The sequence below is a fragment of the Helianthus annuus genome, chromosome 16 (genome assembly GCF_002127325.2).
Source record: "Helianthus annuus cultivar XRQ/B chromosome 16, HanXRQr2.0-SUNRISE, whole genome shotgun sequence".
Lineage (NCBI taxonomy): Eukaryota > Viridiplantae > Streptophyta > Magnoliopsida > Asterales > Asteraceae > Helianthus > Helianthus annuus.
The window spans coordinates 104585681-104597930 of record NC_035448.2 but is presented as its reverse complement, the minus strand read 5'-3'; the positions used below and the strand labels follow the sequence as shown (position 1 = coordinate 104597930).

The 12250-nt window shown below is 35.3% G+C and overlaps 1 long non-coding RNA gene across 1 annotated transcript; it reads left to right on the top strand.

The window, feature by feature from the left end:
- Positions 1 to 5897: 5897 nt before the first annotated feature.
- On the top strand, positions 5898 to 7060 carry LOC110935227. Its single transcript, XR_002588969.2, has 3 exons — positions 5898 to 6147; positions 6597 to 6653; positions 6745 to 7060. It is a non-coding gene; the product is annotated as an uncharacterized LOC110935227 (long non-coding RNA).
- The last annotated feature ends 5190 nt before the right edge of the window (positions 7061 to 12250 follow it).

Here is a 12250-nt window from a genome sequence, read left to right as displayed (position 1 = left end):
TTTGTTTCAGTTTTAGGTCAAAACCCAGTTTTTCCCCGAAACATCACTCTCTCGCGCGTCGCGGGAGAGTCTGTTGTCTTCTTTAGGTGGCGGGCCAAAATGCCAAGCAGGCCCCACCAAAATACTTTTCCTATTTGACTAACACTCATCACCACATCAATTTCAAACCAAACACATGTTAACTTAGAACTCGGATTCTCAAATTACCAAATCTGGACCGAAGCACCTTAACACTATCAAACCAAAGTCATTCAAACCTCATAATTTTCACCCAACTCAAAAACCCATCCAAACCCTGACATGATCACAACCAACTACCAAACAAGAACTAAAATCACATCAACGTAAGGCTCTAATGTTGTTCATTCTACCAACTATTACCCAAGTTTCACTAACATTCTCAAATCCACTTCAATCAAAATTCACTATCCTGACTCAATCTCAAAACTCACCCGAACTGTAACATGGCAACTAACACATGATAACTAACACTTCATAACCAAGAACAAAGCACACAACCACAAGAAATCATACAGAGATCAAAGCTTTCATACCTGAATCACGACTGAACTTGACAAAAACTTAAAGATAAACCGAAATCACAACTTAATGAGATGGATTAAGATGATGGGTGGCTTCAAAGATGGTGGAGTGTGGTGATTTTTATGTAACATGGATGAAATTATGAAGAAGTTGCGTTATGGAATCGCCTGTCTCCAACAGTTAGGGTTTGAAAAGATAAAGTGTTTTGATTAAAACCCCAAATTTGTTGTGTTTTTTTTATCATAATTCTCAACGATGCCATTTTGATGTAGTTGTTTTAGGCTAATCAAAAGTATTTATTTTAACTAAAACACCAATGCTAGTATGGGTAAGTAAGGTCGTATCCGCAACGAATTTGTGGTCAGTATAGAAGAATTCAACTAAGAACTACTATTATCTAATTGGGGGTTTGTTTGTTTGTTTTAGAAAAAACACAGTTTGTCCCAAAAAGTGTTTTCAGAATGAAAAGAAGTAACTCCCACGCGGAATCCCGATTGCCCATTTAACACAAAAACTCGTTTACTGATTCAAAACACTATATAGACATGACATTAGAATTAATGACTTTGATTTACTTATTAGGGACAATTTTTAAATAAACTGTAACAACCTAACAATCCGTTTGATTATACCAATTACCCACCAATTTACCAACCCGCTAACGATGCAAGGAAATCAGTAATACGCTTGATAAACGACAAACAGTTCAAATATAATAAATGTTTCACAAAGATCAAAACAAGTGGTTAAGGTTACCGGTTAATAAGAATCAGAAACAAATTAATTGCGCAAAACATAGCAATCGATCATCCGGGAGAAGTTACAAGATGTTCGGCCTCACATGGTAGTCATCATAGCTTCAATTCTTTATTCGTATTGACTTTGCATGAAGAAACAAGTTGAACTGGGTGTCAGGACTCTGAAAATCGCCTCTGGGGAGCTCTAACATTGTTTTGGACGGTTGAATGATGAATGGTATGATTTGTTTCAATTTTAGGTTAAAACCTAATTTTCCCTGAAACATCACTCTCCCGCGCGTCGCGGAAGAGTCTGTTGTCTTCTCTGCATGGCGTGCCAGAATGCTAAGAAGGCCCCACCAAATGCCTCCCTCCTGTGCGTTGGGGGAGGTCCAGGGCGCTCCCCCGCGTGGCGCGGTGGAGACACTTGTACCAAACTGTTGTTGTGGGTTCTGTGTTGACCCGTCGATCCCATTTTAGGTTGGACACTCCTTTTACCTCGTTTAGCCCTTGCTTTGTCAATAAAACCCAACTCACAATAAACACAACATATAGATCTCAAAACGACTCTTTAAACGACTAAAACATATACAAAATTATACAAAATACCATGTATTTTCACACGCTCATCACCAACCAAACAAGTTTTTAGGTGGAATTAATTCCAATTCCATTTCAAAGAAATTCCATGAACAAAACAGTGCCTTATATTATGTCCTCATAAATGTTTGGAATCCATATACCCTACTTGCTTTTTAGTTATCAGTAAAATCTTTGTTCTATTTATCAATGGGTTTAGGTAACACATGACTTGTGTTGGACATGTGACCTTTAAGAGGAAGGTGGATTTGAACTTGGGATCCCTGTAAGAGGGAAATAAACGCTTACCACTATGCCGCCCTTTGAAGTTTAATTCATCAGTTTTTGTTGGAATAATTCTGATGAGAAGGACGAGGAGATAAAGAGATGAAGTTAAAGTTTGAATTATATTGGTTTAGTTTTTTACTTTATTGGTTTATTTGTTTGGTTTACCGGGTTAGGTTCATTTGATTATCCAAATAGAGTTTGAAATATGTTAGAACTAAGTTAAATACCCGTGTATGATACACTTTAAACAATGTAAAATGTATTAAAAACTTATTTTTCAATATATGTAATCAATTTTTATATACTTAGTTGAGTCGGTAGTCGTTTATGTGAGAAGTAAAAGGCATCTACAATCACTAAAGTTTAAATGATACATTGAAACCAATAGAACAAAGATGAGTTGAAAGCGAAGATAAACATGTGTTTGTACTCATCGTCTCCGAAATAGCTCCAAGGAACAACCCAAGAGTCCTTGCCTTACTTTCGATTCTTCACTGGGCTTCAATGTAATTGGCTTCTCAATTGCTGTTGCCTACACACAGAGCCGAGCTGAGCTAGGCTCACTTTCTTACCGAATCAAGCCGGCTTGGCTCAGTTTCAAACTGAGCTGATGTGTGTAAAATGCAACATATAAATTACATCAAATGAGGCATAAAACTAACCTTTTTTAAGTACTAATGTTGGAAAAAGTGTGTTTTTGTCTTCCTTTTGTATTTTCAGGGTTAAATGAGCATAAATGAAGAAAAGGAGCAAAAATGCAGCCAAATCTAACATAAATACAAGAAAAGGAATAAAACGTGGTATGCCCGACCCCTCGACAGCATCTTCCCAAGCAAAAACAAGAGATCAGAAAGCTGAACACGGCCCCGTGCCCAGCGTACACGCGGGCGTGCTCAGGTGTCTGCAGAAAAGACAAAGTTGTAGAAGCTTCTACTTCCCAACACGGGGGCGTGCCCAGCTCAACACGGCCGTGGTCAACGCTAAGATTCGTAGAATCCAAGCAAATATTGATAGTACAGATACGCTATATAAAATATAAAATAAAAAATTTACACCATTCATATCTCTATGGTATATACAGAGATATGTTGGCTACCTGGTCGGGGGCTAAGGGAATGGTTTGGTAAGGTTCTTGCCTTGTTCAGTGTTAGATCCTGCAAGGACCTAGGTCAAGCTTACTAGGACCTCCTTCAATACCCACTGGTATTGGATGGCGGGGATGCGAATGGCTTGGTCCCCTCATATGTAAACTACTATTAATACATTAACCCGGCTACTTGGGATTGTATCCCTGCTGACTCAACCCACTTAGCCGAGGGTAACGTCACCTTCAAAAGAGGGGCCTACCACATTACGCATTAATAAGTTAATTAATTATCTTTCAATATCCCAACCCTTTAGGATTGTATCCTTGTTGACTCAAACTACTGGGTTGAGGGTAACGTCACCTTCAAAAAAGAGCCTACTACTATAACTAAGATAATATCTTAAAAAGTGCAAAAGTGCGGAAAACATCAAAGGTTACACTAAAGGCGAGTTGGATCCAAGTGATTCATCTTGTATATCTGTTTTATTTTTATTTTTATTTTCAGCATTTTTTTTAGTTTTATTTTCATGTTTAAACCTTTTTTTCTAAAATTTTGATTTGATTAGACGTTGAGGATAAACCGGTATTAAAAGCTCTTGTGTCCTTAGACAACCTCGGTATCTTACTAACGCTATACTACGCTCACGATGGGTGCACTTGCCCATATGTGTGTTTAGTGTTAGTAGAATATCATGTTTTATAAATTTAAAACTTGACTAAAGTGTTAAAAAAGGGCTAAAATATATACAAAAAATATAACGCTCCACACGCACCACGATCCATATCAAGCGAGTTTTTTCCGATCTAAATCCGAGCAAGCTCTGAGACACGAGCTTTTTGGACAGCCCTAGCACCCATCATATTGACCCATAATGATCAAGACTCACTTAGACCAAGCACAAACCCACACTGTTATGCTAGGTTTATATTGTGATTTAAATTCACACCCATACTTTGTTTGTAGACACAAAAAGCGTCATGGTTGATATGTCCATGCACCTTAATGCATGGATATGTTATTGCAATCATGTAGTTAGACTAGAAGGTATGGGGGCCGGCCCTGCCCCGGCGAGCCCCGACGCCACACCTCCCACACCGCCTCCTGCCCTTCGTCCTGTCCTTTCCGTCATCCCACAGACGCTCGCGACGGGCCACTCCTTCACACACATATCTACACATACATATATACATACATACATATATATATATATATATATATATATATGTATAGCCCCATCCTCCACCCCCCTTGGTCCATCCTCTTTAGGCCCATCCTTCCTCCCGGTGACGTGGCGGCTCATCCCCTTGGGGATGACCTTCACCATACCTACTAGCCTTAAAAGTCACGTTTATTTCTAAGGGGCTGTTTGGCAACATCTGAATAGTTAAGTGTTGAACCAGTAAGAGGTCTGAACCATTAAGTGTTGAACCAATAAGAGATATGAACCATTAAGAGCATGTATAATGCTTAACCATTAAGAGGCAAATGTCTGACCAATTCAGATTAGAGGTCTTAACTATTCAGACTCTGTATAATGCTTAACCATTTAGAGGCAAATGTCTTAACCATTCAGACATCTGCTTGTGAAACAAACAGTCTGAACCAATAAGTGTTGAATCAGTAAAAGGTCTGAACCATCAAGAGCCTCATTAAGAGGTAAACAAACAGCCCCTAAATCCATAAAGTCACAATTATCTTTAATTTTTTTTTGTTAATTTATAAAAGCTTTCTGCATTTCATTTTCCATGCCTCTTTATTCAATTAAATAACATCTCTTTAGCCAATTGCCTCTTGGTCTAAAAAAAAATAATAAGATTTCTTTATCTTTTTATTACCTTTTGTCTTTCTTTGATTATCAACAACTTACAAAATTATGTGGAATAAATAGTGCCTTGTCCTTAAATATGAAGAGTGAGAAGTAACCACATAACTAGTGCCTTGTCGTTAAATATGAAGAGTGAGAAGTAAGTCCAAGAAAATACAATATGGATGCATTGTTAAATCAGATGAAATTTTTTTTTTTTTTTTTCTTTCCAAAATACATGATGGATGCAAGGAACAAGATATGAGTCATCTCTAGTGACTTGGGATTCTGCATGATCTTTGGATTCTTTTGTGTAAAATGACACTATACGCAGTGTACTAATATATTAAAATTTTGATTTGATTTTATTTCTATTAAGAAAAAAAAAAGTCTTGAGCCATCACCACTTTGGTGGTGGTAGAAACTTTGTACCTCTTGGGAGAGACCACGGGTTCAATTTCTGATATGGGATAAATTTGATGTAATTTAAGAATAGTGATTAAGTAAGCTTTGCTCTTTAAAAAATGTGTTAGGTTCTTATTTCCGGTATATACATTAGTTGCAATAATTTATGATTTACATATCCATATTATATAGTTACAATACTAAGTTGTATATATATATATATATATATATATATATATATATATATATAGGATAATGCTCTAGAGAAAACCCCTTATTTTGAGAAAACTTTGAAAACCCATTACAAGGCCTACAATTGGCCACGTGTCCCAGCCATCTCCATCTTTCTTTTTGCTTTTGAGAGCACTTTGGTAAATTCAACATTATACTACCTAACTCTAAAAGATAACTTGACTTTGTCTACTATGATTTGACAACATTTATTACCCATTTATCTTCCCAATGTATCTTTCTAACTCCATATCTATCATTTTCATTTCTAAGAAAGACCTTCATTAATGTCCTGCACATCTTCATTTACAATTTACTTCTTCATTTATTCCTTTCTCCATTAATGTCCATTGAGACAAATCCATCATATAACCCGTTAATGTCGCCGGGTAGATCTTATACTCATTACTTTCTATTGAAGCCACCAAATCTGAGGATCGAAGCAATTATCGAAGCTCTTCAAGAAAAGAAAGTAAGGTGTTGCTCTCATCACATCTTTAATTCTGTTTTTAGCGAGAGAAAACTGATGTTTTGGAGAGAGAAACAACAATATTCATCTTGTTCATCTGGACACCAAGAACATACGCACAAATGTGTGTGAGAGAAACACGTTTTTTTTGCTATTTATGTAATTTGTTTAAATTTATACTTTTTATGATATTTGATAGATTTAAAATCAGAGCTTCTTTTGTTTATTTAAAAATTTTAAATCAAGACCAAGAAGAAATTTTTGTGTGCCCAATTTCTTTCTTCAAAAATCAGGTCTTCTTAGTTGTTTCAGATCTATTTGTGTTTCAAACATATGGGTTTGAAGCAGATTTGATGTTAGATTCATTACTTTTGAGTTTTTTTCTGAGTTCTTTGATTTTCGGTGATGTTATTTTCAATAAAATGTTTGTCTTTTTTTTTCATCCTTACCAGGTGGTGATTCTACTAGATGACATATCCTGTTACTACAACCCGTAGCTACCTTACCAGGTGGTGATTCTACTAGATTTTCTGGCTATGAATGTGTTAATAGTTATGTGTGGTTAACGACTTAACGGTTATCTTATCTTTTTGTTATTAGGATGGTGATGGATACAAGGGAAACAAGATCCAATTCTCGGGTCCGTTGGTTTCGTCAAACGTGGATCAGATGCTTAAGGATCATGACCATGTTTATGTTACAGCACAACACAATTAACACGTGTTATAGTTTGAACTTCAGGACATGCATGTGTTACATGTGACATGAAACCCATGTACAACGTAACACGTATTAGTGCTATGTATTTTTGTTTACTAGTAATATGTAATGTGAGACTCTTCTTGTTTTCTCTAGTACACGATGTTAAAACGGTCTAGACTTAACACATTTTCTGTTGGAGGCGCCCGTATTTGTACCTTTACTGTTACAGTTACTATTAAAGTTTATGCATCCATTCTAGAAGTCTTAACACATGTTATAATAGAGGCTTAACACACGTTATATCAGGTTTACTCTGTTGTTATTAAGTTACTAATGGAGTTTATTCATCCACTGTGGAAGTCTTTACACACGTTATAATAGATGCTTAACACACGTTATACATTTCAGTCGCTTAACACATGTTACAGTATGTATATACACATCATGGTGTTTTGGAAACCAATAGCTTATACATGACACCATGTTAGGTTAAACCAAGATTATAACAGAGGGTTAACACATTTTATCCCAGGTATACGGTGTTACGATATTAACTTGTATGTTCCATATTAACTTGTACACGATTTTACTATCAGTATATGCACATCATAGTGTTTTGCAAACCACTTTCATATACATGAATACAAGTCGGGTTACAACAAGATTATAATGGTGGAGGCGCCAGTATTTGTACCTCTACTGTCACAGTTACTATTGAAGTTTATGCATCCATTCTGGAAGTCTTAACACATGTTATAATAGAGGCTTAACACACGTTATATCATGTTTACTCTGTTGTTGTTAAGTTACTATTGTAGTTTATTCATCCATTATGGAAGTCTTAACACACGTTATAATAGATGCTTAACACACGTTATACATTTTCAGTCACTTTAACACATGTTACAGTATGTATATACACATCATGGTGTTTTGGAAACCACTAGCTTATACTCATGTATTCAGGTATAACAGAGGCTTAACACATTTTATTCAGGTATACGGTGTTACGATATTAACTTGTATGTTCCATGTTAACTTGTTCACGTGTTACGGTCAGTATATGCACATCATGGTGTTTTGCAAACCACTTTCATATACATGAATACAAGTCGGGTTATAATGGATGCTTACATGTTATCATATGTATACAAGTGGGGTTACAACAAGATTACGATATTAACTAAGCTCCCCATTAAACTCATCGCCCCCGTCGACTGTTTTCACCCTTGTCACATGTTAAGCAATTACATGTTCCGAACAGACAAATTGTAACACATGTTAGATCAGTATATACACATCATGGTGTTTTGTAAACCACTAGCTTATACATGAATACAATATTATATATTCCAAAATTACCGGTACATGTGTTACCATAAATGGCTCGTTTCATATTACACGTTACATCATGGTGTTCTGTTACAGCATGAACCACCAACACATGCTATAAATGAACGAAGACATCTTTCCCAAAGGATGTGACTTATTCAATGTCCCCGCATTAACGTCGCCTACATCCATCCAGCTTGTCAATTCAATATCTTTTATGGATCTGTTTCTGTAAATCAACACACATTATATATCATTCTAACAGGTGCTTAACACATGTTATGGGTCTGTCTCTGTAAATCAAGCAACCCAACAAAAAAAACAATTATTGTTAAGATCAAAAGCCCCAAACCAACAAAAAAACCCGTTCAAAATCTCATCCTAAAGTTTTGGATTTATTTAAATCCATCAAGCTTGTCAATTGAATATCTTTATGGGTTTGTTTCTATAAATTAACACACGTTATATAAGATTCTAACATGGGGCTTAACACATGTTATGGGCCTGAGTCTGTGAATCAAGCAACCAAAAAAAAAAACACTTACTGTTCAGATCATAAACCCAAACAAGCAACCCAAACCAACATAAGAACAGCTACTGTTAAGATCAAAAGCCCCTAACAAGCAACCAAACCAACAAAAAAACTCGTTCAAAATTTCATCCTAAAGTTTTTGATTTATTTAAAATACATGAACATTAACCATGGATACCCCATTAACCATTACTAAAACACTTTCAGCACATAAAAACATATTAACAACCATTTCAACAAAAAATCAAGTGTGAAATGATATTTCAAGAACACTTACCGGATCTATACCCGTCCGATGAACACGAAGAAGGGTCTTCAAACCTTCTTCTCTCACACACACTTGAACATTCAAATCTCTCTCTCTCTAAAAAAATAAAGATTATAGATGAACATGATGAAGATTGTTGTTTCTCTCTCTAAAACATCAACTTTCTCTCTCTAAAAACATTTATCTTGTCATCGTTCTCTCTCTAAAGGTTATTGTTTCTCTAATCAACAACACCTGAACACGAAGAAGGGTCTTCAAACCGTCCGGATAAGCTTTTATGGTTGTGGCTATGGTTGTCTTCAAGATCAGGGAAGAAGAAATGGGAAAGAGAAAGAGGAAAGAGAAAGAGGTAAGAGAAAGAGGTAAGAGAAAGAGAAGCTTTTATGGTGATTTGATGTTTATGTTACCTACCGAAAATGCCCTTGGATGGTACAAGTTGGCAGTCTTTTGTATTTCCTTTTATTTTTATTAACACCAAAATAATCATGGCCTTTGATCAACTTAGATATAAGCTAATCAATGGTTCAGAATGGGTTTCCATAGTTTTCTTAAAAAAAGGGGTTTCTTATCTAACCAAGCCCTATATATATATATATATATATATATATATATATATATATAGGGGACCGCTAAAATAAAAACCACCTCCATTTGTAAGAACTGCGTGAACCACTTTCTAGCCATTAGATCAAGATGATGAATGGATGAGATTAAAAGTATTAAAAAATAATATTAAGTATTTTTTGTCTTATTATGTCTTTAATATTTTAATTGAAAAGGGTATTTAAGTAAAATTACTTTTTTTTTGTCTTTTTATATATATTATATTAAATTGCCTTTTTGTCCTATTCATTAATTACTTTTAATTACTTTTATTTTTTAAACATAATTTCTTTATTAAAAACATTTTTAAATTCAGATTTTTTTAAAAGATTTTTATACTTTTTACAATTTACGTTTTATGTTTTTTTGACGCGCCGTTTTTAACGCCGTTTTTTAACGCGCCGTTTTTTACGAGCCATTTTTCAAGCGTCGTTTTTTACGCGCCGTTTTTTTAACGCCATTTTTTTACGAGCCGTTTTTAACGCGCCGTTTTTTTAACGCCGTTTTTTACGCGCCGTTTTTAACGCCGTTTTTTAACGCGCCGTTTTTTAACGCGCCGTTTTTTAACACCGTTTTTTTCGCCCGGCTTTTTCACACGCCGTTTTTAAATGTTATTTACGTTTTACGCGCCGGTTTTTTACGTTAGCGTTTTTTACGTTTTACGTGCCGGTTTTTTACGTTAGCGTTTTTTTATGTTTTACGCACCGGTTTTTTACGTTAACGTTTTTTTATGTTTTACACGCCGGTTTTTTACGTTAACAGTTTTTACGTTTTTACGTTTTACGCGACGGTTTTTTACGTTTTACTAAAAAAAATTTACAATTCACGTTTTACCTAAACCTTTTAACGTTTTACGAAAAACTTTTTACGTTTTACGTAAAACTTTTTACGTTTTACGTTAAAAAGTTTACGGTATAACTTTTTTTTTACAAAAACGTTTTAAGTTTTACGTACGGTTTTTTATGTTTTACTAAAAAAAATTTACGATTTACGTTTTACCTAAAACTTTTAACGTTTTACGAAAAACTTTTTACGTTTTACGTAAAACTTTTTACGTTTTACGTTAAAAAGTTTACGGTATAACTTTTTTTTTACAAAAACGTTTTAAGTTTTACGTAAAACTTTTTACGTTTTACTAAAAAAAATTTACGATTTACGTTTTACCTAAAACTTTTTACGTTTTACGAAAAACTTTTTACGTTTTCCGTTTTACGTAAAAAATTTTAAGTTTTACGTTTTACGTAAAAGTTTACGGTTTAACTTTTTTTTTTACAAAACCGTTTTTACGCAAAACCGAACGCACCCAGAAAATCGCACACTCGGTGAAGCGTCTCAGATATATTGTTATCATCATCGACGCCTAAAATAAAAATTAAAAAAAAAAAACCCAACAAATAAAAATCAAAAGAACGAGGGGATTCTAGAAAAAAACGAAGTTTTGGCTCAGATTTTCCGATAATCAGAGGCTGCAAAAGTGGGGTTGCAGGTTCAAAAACCTACCCTCCACCAACCTTACCGCGCCTTCGTCATCAAAATATACAGGTTTTTTTTTAATCATCGCCATCCAATCGATTGTATCAAAACTCACAGATTCAAAGAACACAAATCAAAACCCCCAACATATAAAAAACCATCAGTTCTAGAAACAAATCAAAAACCCCTAACATACCAAATCAAAACAGAGATCAAAGAACACATTTCAACACCCCCAACATAGCAAAAACCCATCAGATTCAAGAACACACCGCCAGATGTGAAACAAAAAAGACCACAGGAGTTCCTAGATTTAGCATCACTAGAGTTCCTTATTTTAAGAAACCCCCACCGGAGGTAAAAAATCATTGTTTTCAATCCTTATTTTAATGTTATTGCTTTAGATTTAGCATCACTGGAGTGCCTTTAGAAACAAATGAGATCCCTTCACTTTTGGAGAAACAAAAAGAACTAGACTGATATCAACTGTGAGAAGAAGGCAAGTAATCAGTATAACTTTTTTATAGATCTATTGACTTATTTCAACCTCATTCATACCTCTAAATCTCATATTTTAATTGTTGCAGGATGATGATTCTGTTGAAACTCGAGATATATTCTCTCGAGATATAAACTCTCTCGAAACCTAAACCGCCGCCGACCACCGCCCCTCTACCTCCACCGCCGCCGACCACCGCCCCTCTACCTCTACCACCGCCGACCACCGCCTCTCTACCTAATCTTCAAAGCCCATCAGAAACTTTTTCACCATGATTTCCTTTTTTCATACTTCACAGCTTCTTCGTTGTACTCGCAGGTGAAGAGTGGTGATGGAGGGGAATCGGATCATGGGGAAGATGAGGGGAGGGAGATAAGGGGAAGATGAGGGGAGTGGATTAGATTTGGTGGTTTCATATGTAAGAGACAGAGAAGAGAGATGAAGATGATGACCTAAAGTGATAGAGAGAGAGAGAAAAGGGATGTGATATATGTGTCATAAATGTCAGCTTTGGTTAAAATTACCAATATACCCCTTAAAAATACTCACATGTTTAATGAGTTGGCTACTTTTGATTGGTTAATATTGGTTCTCGCGGTTCTTACAACTGGGGATGGTTTTCATTTTAGCGGCTCCCTATATATATATATATATATATGGGTCAAATTATTCTATAAAGGCTCCTAATTGTAAGAAA